The 17,118-nt window shown below is 42.5% G+C and overlaps 1 protein-coding gene across 1 annotated transcript in view; it reads left to right on the top strand.

Moving 5' to 3' along the window:
• The window catches only part of LOC117531348 (flocculation protein FLO11-like), a 30,438-nt gene extending 13,596 nt beyond the window's left edge, over window positions 1-16,842 (top strand). The window contains exon 3 of the mRNA XM_034194425.1: window positions 16,340-16,842. The gene's annotated coding sequence lies outside the window, so the exon portion shown is untranslated. The remainder of the gene's footprint in view (window positions 1-16,339) is intronic.
• Window positions 16,843-17,118: the final 276 nt, after the last annotated feature.

Here is a 17,118-nt window from a genome sequence, read left to right as displayed (position 1 = left end):
TGAGTCTTTACATCTCTGCACTCTCCCCAGTAGTGACTTTATCTGAGACACAACTCAAAACTTTCCACATCTTAAAGAGAACGCGAGGTGAACTCAAGGGATTGGAGGGCAGCTGGGGTTATAGAATGCTGAACGCTGCGTGTAAGAGAATTGAGATCAGCCTCAAGCAGGATAGATGTCAGGCCCGAGTCAATTCCAGACTCAGTCGTGGTGCGGTGGAGCAGTAATGAGCGCCAGGCGGAAACACAAGGCACTTAATGGGATTACACAGAGATGTTAATCTAGAGAGAGCAGGTGGGGAATTAAACATGATCACAGGGTTGTAGTGAGACGGATGGAAGATGAGATTTAGAAAATGAGAACGGACCACAGAGACTTTGAGGACAAAACGCTACAACACAACTCATCGCTTTTGCTCCACATCCACCTTAAAGTCCACACATGATCATTAATGCCTTAATGCTCATCTGTGTTTGGTGGGCCGAGGGTACCATATGAGTCCTATATCTGTTTTTCCCAGAGACAGATACAATCTAAGTACACCCTCTGGCCAACTCCCATTAGCCAGTCTCACAGCGAGCCACAAAGATGGAGGAGTGAAAGGCATCTTTGATAATCATCCAACCCCAGAGGACACCAATTGCTTCATTTAAATGAAACAACAATTAAATTACTGGCTGCAGCTTTGCTGCTCTTATTAAATCCCCTGCTGTGAATGGAATACTTCAACTCGTATTTGGCTTCCACACAGCAAGTTGATTTCGAAAAGTCTGTGCCAGTTGCAACACTTCGGCCTTGCCCGTGAAGGTGTATGACATAAAATGGTTTAGAAGATGACAGCAGCCCGAGTCAGGATAAAATGCAGTGAAATTAAGAGTTGTGTTGCTGTGGCTGGAGGTTATTGTGTTGCTAATTAAATAGATATTAGTCCGTTATGTGGAAAGTTGAAGTGAAGAAATGTTCTTGGCCCCTTTGCCTCAGTCTGTCCCACCACACAGCAATTACGAGATTTGACCATAAGCCAGGGGTTTCTGCACAGTTTGTGGTGGGGAGTGCAGTTTTACACACTGGAGACGCACAACGTGACCTTTTTCGCTCTTCAGAATATATCAGTAATCATCTGCAAATAAAACAAATTTGCATTTGTACAATAGCTGTAATACATGTCCAGACCCACTCACTAGGATTCATAGCTGCTATAGTACACTTAATAACACCATGAAATGACTTGATTATATCTACCAAGGATGTAATAATGTCATTGGCGTTTGCTTATTTGTCTGTCTGTGAGCAGGATTACGTCAAAACTACTTCACAAATTCTCACCAAATTTGCACCACAAATAGATATTAGGGCATGGAAGACTCCACTGAATTTTGAAGATGATCTGGATCCAGATCCAGATTCTAGATCAAGATTTCACTTTATATAGGCTTTGAAGGATTACATCAAAACTACTTCACGGATTCTCAACAAATTTGCACCACAGATCGATATTAGGGCATGGGAGATGCTATTGAATTTTGGAGATGATCTGGATCCAGATCCAGATTCTAGATCAAGATTTCACTTCATATAGTCTTTGAAGGATTACATCAAAACTACTTCACGGATTCTCACCAAATTTGCACCACAGATAGATATTAGGGCATTGAAGACCCCTTGCATTTTGGAGGTGATCTGGATCCAGAGATTCTGGATCAAGATTTCACTTTATATGGGCTTTGAAGGATGACATCAAAACTACTTCACGGGTTCTCACCAAATTTGCACCACAGATCGATATTAGGGCATGGAAGACTCCACTGTATTTTGGAAGTGATCCGGATCAGGATTGGCAGATGTTGCTCTTGTTTCCACAACATTATGGAATTCTTGTTGGAACAGGATGGTAGCTCAGGCAACATTACAGTGCCAGATTAACCTACAGCCCTATTTTGAAAGCTGACACAAGAATGAGTTGTGCAGAGGATGTAAGTCCCTTTGTGGCGTGTCTGAGTGCACATTGCCATATAAGTGGCATGAAATGGCATCTGGGTACACAAGGATTGGATTTGCCAGATTTAGAGGGTATAGGCACTAAAATCTGGTTAATCAACCTGGGCCCTATGGGGCCGGGGCCTCCATCAGGGCTTATTTGAGAGTAAATATTGTTTAATTTCATGATAATGAAGAACAAAAACAAATTCTAATAGCAGGTTGCAATGTGAAGTTGTGAAAGACCAACTCCCATGACTCGGCACTCAGGTTTAAATGTGGATTATTTGCAAAGATTATGCAAGTGATTTTTGGTGACTTCTTTTTAAAGTGATAACTGTGTTTATGTTGATGCATTTGCAGTAAAATGACAGGCAATGGAGGAGCAGTGCATGAAAAACAGCCTCATTGGGGGCTGTGGAGTACAGCCAAAAGCTGCATTGATTAATCCACTTTATCAACCTGAAGAAGGTTTTTTTTTTTTTTTTTGGATGAGAGATAGATAGAGAGAGAGAGAGAGAGAGAGAGAGAGAGAGAGAGAGAGAGAGAGAGAGAGAGAGAGAGAGAGAGAGAGAGAGAGAGAGATAGGGAGATAGATAGATAGATAGATAGATAGATAGATAGATACTTTATTGATCCCAGAGGGAAATTCAAGGCATCCAGCAGCTTGCACATTACACCAGACAAACAAATAAGATTAAATAAATAAAAGAAGATAGACAACTCAATAAAAACCACTAACTAAAGTAAAAATAAAAATAAAATTTTGTCAGCATCCAGTCTCACAGAATATAACGGAGGAGTAAATATAGTGTAATAATGCAGTAATAAGGAGGTAGTGCAGATGTAAACAGTACACAATATAAACAGTGTAAGTTGTGCAAAGAAGTAAACAGTGTAAACATTGTTGGTAGTGCAAAAAAAGCAATAAAAACGTCTAATCAGATGTATCACAGGATTATTTTTTGCTGTGTTGGGAAGAGTTAAACGGTCTGATGGCCTGAGGGACAAAAGACTTCCTAAATCTGTCCGTGTGGCAGGACTGGGACAGCAGTCTGCCACTGAATGAGCTCCTCTGCCTGATGATGGCGCTGTGCAGAGGGTGCTCAACATTGTCCATAATGGCCAGCAGTTTACTGAGGGTCCTTCTCTCTGCCACTGATGTTAGTGTCTCCAGCTCTGTTCCCAGCACTAAACCAGCTTTCCTCACCAGCCTGTCCAGTCGCCCGGTGTCCCTCCTCTTCATGCTGCTCCCCCAGCAGACCACCACGGAGAAGAGGACACTGGCTACCACAGACTGGTAGAACATTCGCAGGAGTTTATGGCAGATCCTGAAGGACCCTAATCTCCACAGGAAGTACAGTCTGCTCTGTCCCTTCCTGTAGAGGGTGTCAGTATTGGCTGACCAGTCCAATCTATCGTCCATAAGTGTCCCCAGATATTTGTAAGACCGGACCATCTCCACATCGACCCCCTCAATTGAGACTGGCTGCAGAGTAGGCCTGGACCTTCTAAAGTCCACTACCATCTCCTTTGTTTTGGTAATGTTCAGCTGCAGGTAGTTTGATTTGCACCACTCCACAAAGTCCTGTATCAGGTCCCTGTACTCTCTTTCCTGTCCCTCTCGCACACATCCCACAATAGCAGTGTCGTCCGAAAACTTCTGCATGTGGCACGACTCCAAGTTGTAATTGAAGTCTGATGTGTACAGAGTGAACAGAACTGGAGAGAGCACGGTTCCTTGTGGTGCTCCAGTGCTGCTGATCACTGTGTCCGAGGTGCATTTACTGAATCTAACATATTGTGGTCTTCCAGTTAGATAATCAGTGATCCAGGTGACCAGATGAGTGTCCACCTCCATCTCCATGAGCTTGTCTCTCAGTAGCAGGGGCTGGATGGTATTGAAGGCACTGGAGAAGTCAAAAAACATGACCCTCACAGCGCTGTTACCCCTGTCCAAATGAGAGTGGGCCCTGTGAAGGAGGTAGAGGATGGCGTCCTCCACTCCCACCTTCTCCCTGTATGCAAACTGCAGTGAGTCCTCAGCATGTCTAACCTGAGGTCTGAGGACGCTCAGCAGCAGTCGCTCCATGGTCTTCATCACGTGGGATGTCAAAGCGACCGGCCTGTAGTCATTCAGCTCCTTCGGGTGTGCCTTCGTAGGAACTGGAATGACACAGGATGTCTTCCACGTGACTGGGACCTTTCCGAGACGCAGGCTCAGGTTGAAAACATGCTGGAGGGGCTCCCCCAGTTGGTTGGCGCAGGCCTTAAGCATTCTGGGACACACTTTATCTGGGCCTGCTGCCTTCCTGGGGTGGAGTCTCCTTAGCTCTCTCCTGACCTGGTCTACCGTGAAGGAGGGAGGGTGGTGAGAGTGGGTGTTTGTTCTGGCTGACTGTGATGATGATGGTGGTGAGGATGGTGAGGGTGAGGGCGAGGGCTGATCTACTGTGGGTTCTGATGCTGACGGTGATGATGATGATGATGGTGAGGGTGAGGGCTGATCTGCTGGGGGTTTTGATGGTGATGAAGTGATAGCTGCTGCGGGAAGGATTGATGGGGGGTTTGCAGAGGTAGAACAATCAAACCTGTTAAAGAAGTCGTTAAACTGGTTTGCTCTGTCCACACCCCATCTACTGGGCTGCAGCTGCTGTTTTTACAGCCTGAGTGAATTAATCTTGATTCACTAAAAAAAAAAAAAAGTGAGCATCCATTCACTTCATCTGCGAGGTGGAACGAGCAGCCACGGGATCGACACATGCGCTGTATGTTTTTTTAAAAAATACAAGAACACACTGCTTCACTTTAAATATGCAATAAGTCTATTTTAGATCACTGTGCATGTGCATTGCTGTTTGATAGTGCTGAGATGATAAGAACAGCCATTGAACCCTCTTTTTCTGCTGCTCTACACACGCACACACACACACACACTTGCAGGGGTAGGAACTTCCCCAAACCCTTTAAATCTCCACTTTTGAAGACATTTTTAGCAGATAATAATAATAAGTAATAATAAAAATAATAATAATAATGACAATAATAGGCTCCAGAACCCACCACCTGTGACCCTTGATTGTAGTAAGTAGATATAGAAATTCAATGAATTAAAACTAACAATATTAATATAATAATAATAACCAGATTCTAATACTTTGAAAAAATAAGATATTATTTAATATCTTAATTTTTATTATTATTGACTTACAATTTGTCATATTTAAGAATAAAGCAATTTTGCCTAAAACCCAGGAGTGTCATACACTGCATACTGTAAGTGTCCTTTTATTTTTAAAATGACAGCATCAAAGATACATATAGAGGAGAAATCCTACTCAAATTGGATGTTTCACACCATTGGTGCTTGTTCAACTTAGCTGTGCCTCATTGCCAAACCCGCCAACATGGGACAGGACAGGATAACAATAGGACAAGTGGAGCTACCATTTGACTGGTCCTATAGGATGAGTCCCTGAAAATGCTTAATGTCTATCAAACAGCAGGGTCAAACTTGTGTGATTTCCTGAAAGCACAACAAACAACACACACACAAAGGTTTAAATTGCCAACAATTCCTTTATTAAGGTCCCAGTAAAGGCCCCCTGACACTTGCTCAACTTTGATTCATGCACCCGTATGCAGTGTGTTGTACTGATGAGTAAACCCGCTGTGAACCGGTGTAGAGTGAATGTGAGATGTGTGCCACCATGTGCAAATGCGCAAAGAGAATTTTGAAATGTTCAAAAAAATCTCTCACACATCAAAGTTGTGCAAAAAAATGAAATGGCTGTGAATGTTGCATGATCCACTTGCCAACACTACGTGTTGATGCACATCGATGCTTGATGGTGCGTGAAATGGCACGTGTAACTCATTCAGTTGAGTAAAGAAGAATTGAACAGGGCGAGTGATTGTGTCAGCGCACCACATCAGAGCGTAGCTCGTCTGAACGATTATAACAAAATGTTAAATCTATCACAAACATACTTTTACAGCTGCACACAAGAAGGAAAGAGCATGCAACTGTTTTACCAAGCCATTACAATAAACATGATAAATAACTCAGATAGAAAATGATTAATCCACTACAAATGAATTATTTTATATACGCAGCATCCAGCGCACAACACGTGGCAGTCAGCTTACTTCGCTACTTTTTTAAGCGCAAAACTGGCCCACTGTTTAGATTCTAAAAGTCTGAGGCAGTTCTAAAGCCAAAAGGGGGTCCAACCCAGTGTAGCAGACCGAACGATCCACCCCTAAAAATTGGTCTGCCTTTTGCATCTGTGCATGTGTCATTTCGGACCATAGCAGCACATCTGAGATGGAGTCTCTTCACCCAAAGCAATCAAACGGCTTAATGGGATTAGTAAGCATCAGATGATAAAGGTAAAACCTCTTAACTCATTCTAAAGTCAGTTTTAAGCAGAAACAGGGCAGTTTTAAGGAGAAATGAGGTGAAAATCTGTGATGCTTTGAAATGGCCAACACGCAGTGAACGCATCAGCTAGCGGCTCGCTTAGCCACGGCGCTCTGATCTCTTCTGTTGCCTTTTATGATGAAATAATGCTGACTGTATGTGGAAATGATTGTTGTACTAGAGCTTCAGATATCTGTCACGGAGATAGATAATGACTGGAGTGCTGAAGTATTGCACTGCTGGTAAACTTGATTGAACTTGGTTTTGGTAAAGGTATCTTGAGTTGATGTGACTAAACAGCCCAATATGTTCGTAAAACATGTGCTTTACCTTTTCATCTCATTGTTCACCGCTTCTCCTTGATAGGGTCGCAGGGGTAACAGCTCCAGTAGGGGACCCCAAACTTCCCTTTCCCAGGACACATTAACCAACTCTGACTGGGGGATACCGAGACATGCCCAGGCCAGTGTGGAGATATAATCTCTCCACCAAGTCCTGGGTCTTCCTTTGGGTCTTCTCCTAGAGGGCGGAGCCCAAGGGGCTTTATTACCAAATGCCCGAAAAACCTCAGCTGACTCCTTTCAATGCGGCTCTACTCCTCGCGGATGACCGATCTTCTCACCTTATCTCCAAGGGTAACCTCCTTGTTGTTACCTCAAGATCCCAAAAATAATTTCCTTGCAATGTTGAGATAACAGCTTTAAAAAGTATTTGCTAGCATAATCATTCTTGACTTCCATAGTTTGAGCTATGGCGGCCATTCCTGGTGTACATTTTAATTTTGTAGAAAGTCATGAAGATCCTTTTTAAATGACAAAGAGCAGACAGTAGCTACCATACTAACACTGTCCTGCTTTCCCCGTCGTCATGATCCCATCCTATGTTGGAACCATCTACACCTGCAACTTGGCTTTGCGGTCTTATAACCTTACTTATTATTGTAATTAGTGCAATGTAATGATGGCATAAAAATGTGGTTGGTTTTGTTGTTGGAATGTCAAATAAAAAAAACAAAACAAAGAAAACAATTTGAACAAATTAAGAATAATGAGAGATCAGAAAGAACTTCAATCCCTTTAATTCACCCCAAAGCTCAGTTTTCTTTACTTTCACAATACCTTTAATGTCACTGCTACAGTGCTGTTAGACATCACTTGTTGGAATCCGATGTTCAAGGATGTCTGAATTTTAGATGAGTCGTTCCAGCAGAATTCTCTGATTCAATCAGAACTTCTTCATGGAGCAATGCCATGTCAACCAAATGAAGCTGTGTTTACACAACAACAAAAATCGTGCAAAATAACATGAAAAGTGGTTCTTTAGCTCGTAATCATAGTAGAACTGCTTTGGTGCTATATAGCACCTTTTTGGTTCTACAGTATATTCTTGCAAACGTGGTGCCATATAGCTAAAGAACAACTTTTCATGCTATTTAGCACCATTTGTGTCTGTATGTGTCTAATAGTTAGTTTATGCATCCAGCTCCAAGGAACATAAAAACGGGGGGTTTGCACCAGCAGCTACTAAATTCTGGTAGAAAAAAAAAATCAATACTTTAACCACTCATTACAAACTCCTGTTTCTGGGGTATTAACACTGTTGATACCGGGCCGTATCAAATCCTAATAAAACCAAGATGCCATAGACACCTGGACTGAGGAGAAATCGGGTCTGTGTGTGACAATAAAGCCTCTTACTGGAATGTTTTTTGAGGCATCTCCCATGGCACCCTTGCACCCCACTGGCACAGACTTTAAGTGCAAACACAGAAGAAGCATCCAGGCGGCTGAGGCCGGGATTAGTCTGCGATTCTTTGGAGGCATTTGAATGCAACAACCAGAGACTAATCCCCCACTTTCCCCTGCATCTCACTAGTCCTCTGCACTACCGAAAGAGAGCAAGGAAGATTTAAATGAACTGGAACAGAAGCCACATTAACTGAATGTGCTAAGAATGTTTAGGGGTGGGGGGGGGGGGGGGTGCAGTGACGTCAACCCAGCTCAGGCACTGAGGCTGTAGTACTTTTCTAAACTGTTTGCAACTTCAGCAACAGAGAGCAAAGGGGGGAACAGATATAAAGTAATTTGAAAAGCGTGCAAGTCAGAAATGACCATTTCCCAAAACTTGGTGGACTGGTTTATGATACTAGCATGACATTTACATATTAGTGATCCACAATTGATGTAAAGTCAGAATTCAGTTCACAACAATGAAAAAAATAGCCAGTATAGTCCATGGGCCAAGCAGTTTTTGGTACCACTTAAGTGGACTAAACAACACTTTGAAGCCAGCCTCAGTGTACCATGACCTACACAAAAATGTATGATTGCCATCCAAGGGTGGTAGCGATAGCCAGGCAAGGCCCAATGAAGAATTGCACAGAGGTCAAAATTTAAAAATGCTCCAATCATGTTGAGAAATATACTGCATTATTTGTCTGATCATAACGATTCCAAAAAGGTATAGTTTGGACTATCTATGACTGAATTCTATGGAGTTATGGAGTAAAAGCAAAAATGGTGACAAAGTTTCAGTTTGTACAGGGGTCAAAAGTAAGAAGGATTGCAAATTATTGGTTGAGTTAATAGGGTCTGAAAAAAGAATAGCTTGCACCATGTGTCATGCTTAGTTATCATGTTTCTGGGTAACATATGAGAAATGTCATAGAATCCAATGGACGTCGACCTTATTACCTCCGCAAAGAAGGTTATGGTTTCGGTCGTGTCCGTTTGTTCGTTGGTTTGTTAGCAGGATTATTCAAAAAATCCTCAATGGATTTCAATGACATTTTTACCAGCGGTGTATCTTGGCCTAACTTAGAAGTCATTAAATTTTGGTAATGATCCGGAACACAATCCGGATCCAGTAATTTTTTTTAAAGATTCTTTATCATTGCAGGATAGGGCCAATTTCAACATTTTTGCATCTAACTTCATGAAGATGGGTCACGAAGGCTGAACAAAAATTAAGTTACGACACAACAATAATTTAGCATTTGTTTCTCCTCATTGAATAAGCTTGTTATTAGAAAATTAAAAAAAACTGTGTAGTTCATGCAGTTTCTCTTTATAAATACATTTGCTGAAGATCTAAGGGTTTAACCACTGAATCTGAAACATGATGGTAGATGCGTGAAACGACGTGGAATAAGTCTCTTTGCCAAAGGATATTCCATGTGACGTCAGTGACCATATGGCCTTGGCGAAGGTTTGCGCTCTCTGAGTGCTTCTAGTTTGACCTTTACTTTGGAGACCAAGCATTCAGCACGGTCAAAACCGATCCATTTATTAATCCATTTATTTCAACAATAATTAGCATACACTTTGACTGAAATTGGAGCTACTTTAACTTTTGACCCGTGTACAAACTGAAACTGACCTTTGTCTCTATTTTTGCTGTTTTTACCCAATAACATTCAGTCACAGTTAGTCCAAACTATACCTTTTTGGAATTATCATCACACAAATAATGTGGTATATTCTTCAACATAACTGAAGCATTTGTTAATTTTTACCATTCATTGACCCCTGCCTTTCTATGGCTACCACCCTGGGATGGCTATCATACATTTTTGTGTTGGCCATGGTACACTGGGGCAGTATTCTATGTGTTGATTAGTCCCCTTAAGTGGTACCGATTAGGTCAGAATTGATGACTGGCTCATGGACTAGTACAATATTTACTGTTGTAATGGCATATGGTCAACAACAGTTCATTAATCCATTAATTTCCCATTGTTCAATGCCCGTTTATGTTCGGTACAAGTCCATTTATTTTTCGTTAAATGCATTCCTTGTCAGCTGATGTCCAACGAGTCCGGCGGAAAGCTTTAATGTGTGCTCAAAACTTTGAGTGGACATCTACAGTTCCCATGCATTTGTATCCTATAGTTGCTATAGTTCAGACTGGGCTTCTAATTGGCCAAAGCTCTGGTGCAGAGTGTGAGTTCAGCACAAGGGGAGAGAGGACTGGAGAGAATGCTGTGAGCACACGAATGTAGTGAGCAAGTATGATCCCCGAGCAAGCCGGATTGTAGACACATTTGAATTCAGACCTCGGCGAATCCCGCTCAGTCCGACTCCCTGGGCTCCCATATATTTCTTATAATCAGGAAAATCATTCTGGTAAATGTGGCTCTTTGTCTTGCTAGTGGATATGTAATTCTCATCCACCCATCAGAGCTCCAATCCACTGGAGACTGACAGATTAAGCGATATCTGCAACCAGATGCATTATTTCAATCTGTAACTAATCAGTTTAAATCTGTCACAGTGTGACAACACCTATAGTTTCTTCTTCCTTTGTTAATTCAATGCAGAACATTTTATGTATTTATAAATGCTGAATTACTTGTAAATTGTGTGCAGTTTTGTTTCACAAAAATCAAAAGGATTTCTGAGGTATCATTTGTGGAATCAGTGGATATGCTGATTGCAACGCTTGAGAAGCTGAGTGAGGAATTAGAGTGTTTGACTTTAAGCTTGTCCTGAATTCAGACCAGGATCAAGAGTTCGATTCAGGGTTTCAATGAGTTCCTGTGCTCGGCCATCACAAGCACGTGCGTATGCATTAAAGTGTGGTCTCAGCAATGACTGAAATACCTCTGGCTCCTTGGACTTTGAGGCTGAGAGACATTCCGGTGGCACGTATGGAGTCATGAGGTCGATAACCAGTTGTCTTCCTGGGTGGTTGCCATCTGGGACTCCAATCTCTTCTGTGAAGCAGTGGATGCAGCAATGCACTGCACCAGCACATGTACCCAGCCCTGTCCTGACAAATAAACTGAAATAGTAAAAATAACGGTGGCACTAACAAAAAGACAGCAGGCAGAGCTGAAGATGTTACGATTTTCATTGGAGTGATGAGAATGGACAGGATTAGGAATGAACATGTGAGGGACAGCTCAGGTGGGACAGTTTGGAAAAAAAGTCAGACAGGAGAGACTGAGATGGTTTGGAAATGTGCAGAGGATGGACCCAGAGTATATAGGGAGAAGGATGCTGAGGATGGAGCCACCAGGCAGGAGGAGAAAAGGGAGGACAAAGAGGAGGTTTATGGATGTGCTGAGGGAGGACATGCAGGTGCAGTGTCTAGTTTAGACTATCCTTGACAAATTGTTGTGGAGTTACAGGGCAAAAACAGCAAAATGATGACAAAGGTCCGTTCTTCCAGGGGTCAAACATTAAAAGGTGCACCAATTTTGGCAATAAAGTGTTGTAAATTATTGGTTGAGCTAATTGGATTAATAAATGGAATAGTTTTGTCTGTGTTGAATGTTTGGTCTCCAAAGTAAAGGTCAAGCAAGGTTGATGTCTATTGGATTCTATGACATGTGACATATGTTACCCTGTAACATGATAACTAAGCATGACAGATGGTGCAAACTATTCCGTTGTAAAACCCTAGTAGAGAAGCTTGAATTTTCGACTGGACTGGGTTGCTTGACGCGAGGACGTTTTGCTTCAAATCGCAGAAGCTTCCTCAGCTAAAATTCTTGCTCTGGTAGTCTGACTTTTGTCTTGACTCTTGTAGAGAAGAATAAACAGAAGCCACAAAAGCTGGAGTTTTAAACCTAACCAGACCCCTCCTACCGAGAGGCAGACTGCTATAGGCTAGTGACTAAACAATAGCTCTAATTAGCACCTATTGTGCTCTAGTTAGCACCCTCCTAATGACAGGGCAGCTGTCCCTCCTAATGATGGGACGGACGCCTCTCCTGCCGGCTTCCTTGATGACTCTCCTGATGACGTGAATGACATTGCCATGAACAAAGACTGAAACTGCTTTGACCTGAGTACCACATTGTAAACAGGGGACAAAGCGTGTCTCAGACCCCCTCCACGGTTAAGGCTGGGTTTCAACTGTTTCACATAGAATGCCTCCTTGACCCCTCTCTCAAACCATTTCTTCTCTCTGGCTAAGATTTTAACTTCCTTGTCCTCAAACGTGTGGTTAGTGTCTGTAAGGTGGAGATGAACTGCAGACTGAGGTCCACTGGCGCCCTCACGTTTTAAAACCCTATCAACTCAACCAATAATTTGCATCACTTTTTACCAAAATTGGAAGAACTTTATCTTTTGACTCCTGTACAATCTGATATTGACCTTTGTAATTGTTTTTGCTGTTTTCACCCTGTAACTCCACAACAATTTGTCAAGGATAGTCTAAACTATACCTTTTTGGAATCATAATGATCAGACAAATAATGTGTTATACCTTTCAATATGATTTTTAAATTTTGACTAGTGTGTAATTCTTCACTGACCCCTGTAGGTCATGAGAGGTCAGCTCCAGGATGGCTCCACAGCTGAAAATAAGTGTTAGTTAATTCAGAATATGTGTGCCAAATTTGGTGTTTTAGCCCCAAAATGAACAATTGTTATGGAAATTTTAGCTAAGATACGCCACTATGAGCAGAAGTAGCTGAGAAAAAGAAGTCAAAATAATGACGTTCTGCCTCTTCTCCCAGTCCTCCATCCCCCTCCTCCCTCTGCTCTCTCTCACTCTCTCATTCTTTCTCCATTTCCCATCTTTACTTCCATTTACTTTCACTCAGTTTTTCTTCTATGCCTTGTTATACACTGCTCTGTCCTTCAAGTTCCATCTTTTCAGAGTTTCCGGACACACTCGCGCGCGCACGCACACATGCACACGCACTGTGGTCTTTGAAGCCAAAATACTTATTTTGTAAGCACCCTCTTTCGGAGTTCCTTATTGGTTTTCAGTGCCTCCATTACTTTCCTGCTGGGCTCAGCATAATCTTACCAATGGAAATGGGGGCTGTGGCTGTTGTTGAGCGAGAACAAATAACAGTGAAAAAGTCAAAACGCCCACAAAAGGAGGTCTGACAAATACTTGATCTGTACGGCGGGAGAGAAAGGCTGTGCGATGGTGTAGTCACGCTTTATCATGACACAGCGTCGCTGAATTTTAAATCTGTCTGCACCTCCAGCGCTCTCATTTCTCTTCCCACCATTCTTGTACGAATGCATTTTGATTCACAACGCGGTCGCTTTTTCTTGCTCAGATGCATTCCGCTCTAATTTAATGGCAACGAAATAAAGGTGCGGCACATAAAATGACTTCACGCCGGCTCCTTTTTGCTGACAAGGCTGACATTTGTTGGATGTTATTTGTTTCCTAAGTGACTGATTTACCCCCTCGTCACTTGATTCCGTTAGCATCTCGCGGCGAGGTTTGCAGCTGCTGGTTTTGTGTTGCATCTTGTTTAACACTAGTGTTGGTAATCTGGATCTCCCTACGGCACTCCTTCCATATGCGGATCCATGACTGTGCTTTAAGCATCTTTGACAAATGGAGCAAGAAGCCGCAAAGCCTCACGATTAACAACACTTATGAAGCCAATAGAAACCATAATCCTCTACGCAGTGAGGTATGCTGAGAACAAAGGGGATAAACATAGTCTGAGATGGAATGAGCTCCAAAACAGGGAGGTGGGGGAGGGGTATAACACCTTAATAGGCTGAAAGGTTTTCTGGCAGGAACTATATAGTGTTTAGATTAATCCTGTGGGACAAACGATGTAACGATGAAAATCAAACCTGTTTGATATTTTGGTCGGCTGTCGTGACTCGTGAGGGTTCCGCGCTGTTGAAGCAGCACTACAAGCGTCTACGCACTGATTACCTCGCGCACTGCCCATGAGCAAACACCGAAAAGAGCAAACAGTGATCTCATGTAAAGTCTTTTGGTTTTTTTGTTGTTGTTGTTGCGTTCCCTCGCAATAACCTAATGTCATATTAAAGTTCATGCCTATCAGCGCGCGCAGTGAGTGGAATCAGGTGGGGGGAGACTGAACGTATATATGGGCATGCACACACACACACACACACACACACACACACACACACACACACACACACAGCAGACAACAACAGGATTCACGACAGATGAGGGAGTAAGTTACCTTGCACAGCTGTAAGACTCCGTATGAAATATAGTTTATTTATACAACAGTGTAAGTAGCAACACCTGTTATGTTTATGTGTTCTTTTTTTACCGTCCTCTCGTGAATCATGTTGCTGTCTGCTGTGTGTGCGCGCGCGCGCACGCATATGCGTTCAGTCTCCCCCCACCTGATTTCACTCACTGTGCGCACTAACAGGCATGATAATGTAAATATATATATATATTATTTTTTTTTAAGAAAAAAAAAACGTCTGTTTTCCTACATTTTGCTTCTGGAAACACGAGCCCGACGTGTGGTTTTTGAACGTACAGTCAGATCGCATCAGAGCATTGGGCCGCACAGTGTGAGAACATGAATCGTGCGCTCTGAACTTTTAAACCCTGTGGTTTTGTCGCACAGTTTGAGATGGAGCCAAGTACAACGATTGAAAATATCGTACAGTGTCTGCCCAGCCTTAAGCGTAGTTTTCTGGCCGACTGATTCTGTTTTCTCTCTGTCCGAGATGTGGCTGGATCCATGTGCTGGATTGGATGCTTTCTGTGGTGGACACAGGACGGACTATGCTGCAGGAACAAATCCAGCGAGTGGCTCAATGACCCGCCCCCCGACAGTGGACTGGACACCTGCATGGACTATCATTAATCATTGTTGTGTTGTGTTCTGTATTGTAAACCTTTTTGGTAGAATGGCCTAAGTAGTAGGTCACCCCTTTGAGTCTGGTCTGCTTGAGGTTTCTTCATCAGTATCATCAGAGGGAGTTTTTCCTTACCACTGTCGTCTATGTGCTTGCTCTAGGGGTTGGTAAGGTTAGACCTTATTTGTGTGAAGCTCCTTGAAGCAGCTTTGTTGTGATTTGGCACCATATAAACTAAATAAATTGAAATAAATAAAACTGAATTGTCCCTGTATTATCCAGCTGTACCCCTTTCCACTTTTCCTGACTGACACATGTGACGTATTGATATGCCCCTTTTTCTTCTATGTGGTTGTGGTTGATGGTATAGGTTTACAGTGAGTTTGACAAACATTTCTGGTGAGAGAAAAGCTTAATTTCTAGTGTGTCACTTAGTGCAAGGTGACATTTTCTGCATTCACAAAAGCTTAATTTCTAGTGTGTCACTTAGTGCAAGGTGACATTTTCTGCATTCACACTTACTGAATCCAAGCAACTCCCACGAAGCATCTCAAGTAACTGTCCTGGTGCATCCAAATCAACTTTTCATTGAATTTTTATTAATAAATCAGCAACATAATGTCATAGAGACTTAGTTGGGCCACTTCCTGAAACTACAAGGTCTTAACTGTACTGTCCATCTTCCCCCTGAAGAGTCTTCTGCCCCTGAAGAGGCTTCACCTATAATAATTAGTGTTAATACTGTTGGCACCTGGTTTTTTTTTCCAAGTTTTGGTATGAAAATAATCACCATTTACAAGACAGTATTATTGCATTCCTTCCTTAATCGCCATCTCTATATAAACCTTTTAAAATATCTTTAATTCTTGGCTTTTCCTCTTCTCCGTACTCTGCTCTCAAGGTCAAACGCAGTGCCTTCCACTCCACTCGCCCTCCCTCCTCACTCCTATTACAATCTTCCTGCCATCTTCCTTCTCATAAAGCATGCTCGCATTCCTGCCGGTTTCAGATGCAAATCCTATTTAAACCTGTCACCTGGTGCCATGCGTGCCACGATTGCAATGGAAGAAAATAGGCCACCAAGATATTGCAGCAATTTGCAAAATGAGAACAAATTCTTTATCGTGGAGTTTGGAGTCAAGACGTGGCACACAAGTCGAAATTGGGGGGGGATCTGGTTCAGTCATCAGGCTCATCTCACTGTGCTACTTGCAATTGATGTAATCAGCTGTTCCTGTGGGTCTTAATTACATCTTAGACAAACCATTTGCCCATCTTTGGCATTCCACTGATCACATCTGACCTCTAGCTTCTTGTCCACCATCTCTTATTTTGCTGTCTTTTTGCAGCATTTTAAATTCATGTTTCCTTGCAGCCTCCTCAATCAAGGGCCGATGTTCGTATACTCTCCTGCGGGGGCCCCGCCGACTGCCCTCTGCTGTGTCCAACAAGCACCTGGAGGTGCCACAATGCACCAAAAGCCAATCTGACAACAGCGACCTCTCCACCTCACCGCTCCAGTCCCGACACTCCAGAGCCAAAAGAGATCCCCAGCGTCCCATCATCTGCGGCTACTAGGCTGACAGCTACACTGCTGTTGTGTCATATCCCTCAAATAATTCACAATGCAGGTTATGTATACAAAATAAACACACACGCTGCCACAAACCGCATGGAATGTTGATGTGAAACTGAAAAAGCCTATAGAAAAATCATACTGGTGTTTTTAAAACTTCACCAAGGATGCTTGCTGAAGTTTAAGAGGTATTGTGATTATTGGTGCCTAGTTAGCATGACATCTCAATTACAAATGGATTGTAATATTTTGAGCAATAATGATGTATATTGTTGGAAATTATTACATTTCAATAGCGATACATCCATCTTCAAAGTTTTTTTTTTTTCTTTGTACTATGGGGCAGGGTGGGGGAGGGAGTGGACATGACCCTATGAAGTCAAAACAAGCCATTGTTGACATATCTTAAAATTTGACATGGATTTTCAAACCTTTTTAATTTTGGACATTGTTCATCTGAACCTCTGATAACATTTTAGGCTCCGTCTTCCACCCAGAGAAATGCAGCACAACACAGCGCAAATGTCTCTGCGGGTGTACAGCGTTGGGCACAGTTCAGCTAATTATCAACGCTAACT

The sequence above is a fragment of the Thalassophryne amazonica genome, chromosome 18 (genome assembly GCF_902500255.1).
Source record: "Thalassophryne amazonica chromosome 18, fThaAma1.1, whole genome shotgun sequence".
In the NCBI taxonomy this organism is placed as follows: domain Eukaryota; kingdom Metazoa; phylum Chordata; class Actinopteri; order Batrachoidiformes; family Batrachoididae; genus Thalassophryne; species Thalassophryne amazonica.
Note: the sequence above shows the minus strand (reverse complement) of the source record. Positions and strands in the feature narration are given on the sequence as shown.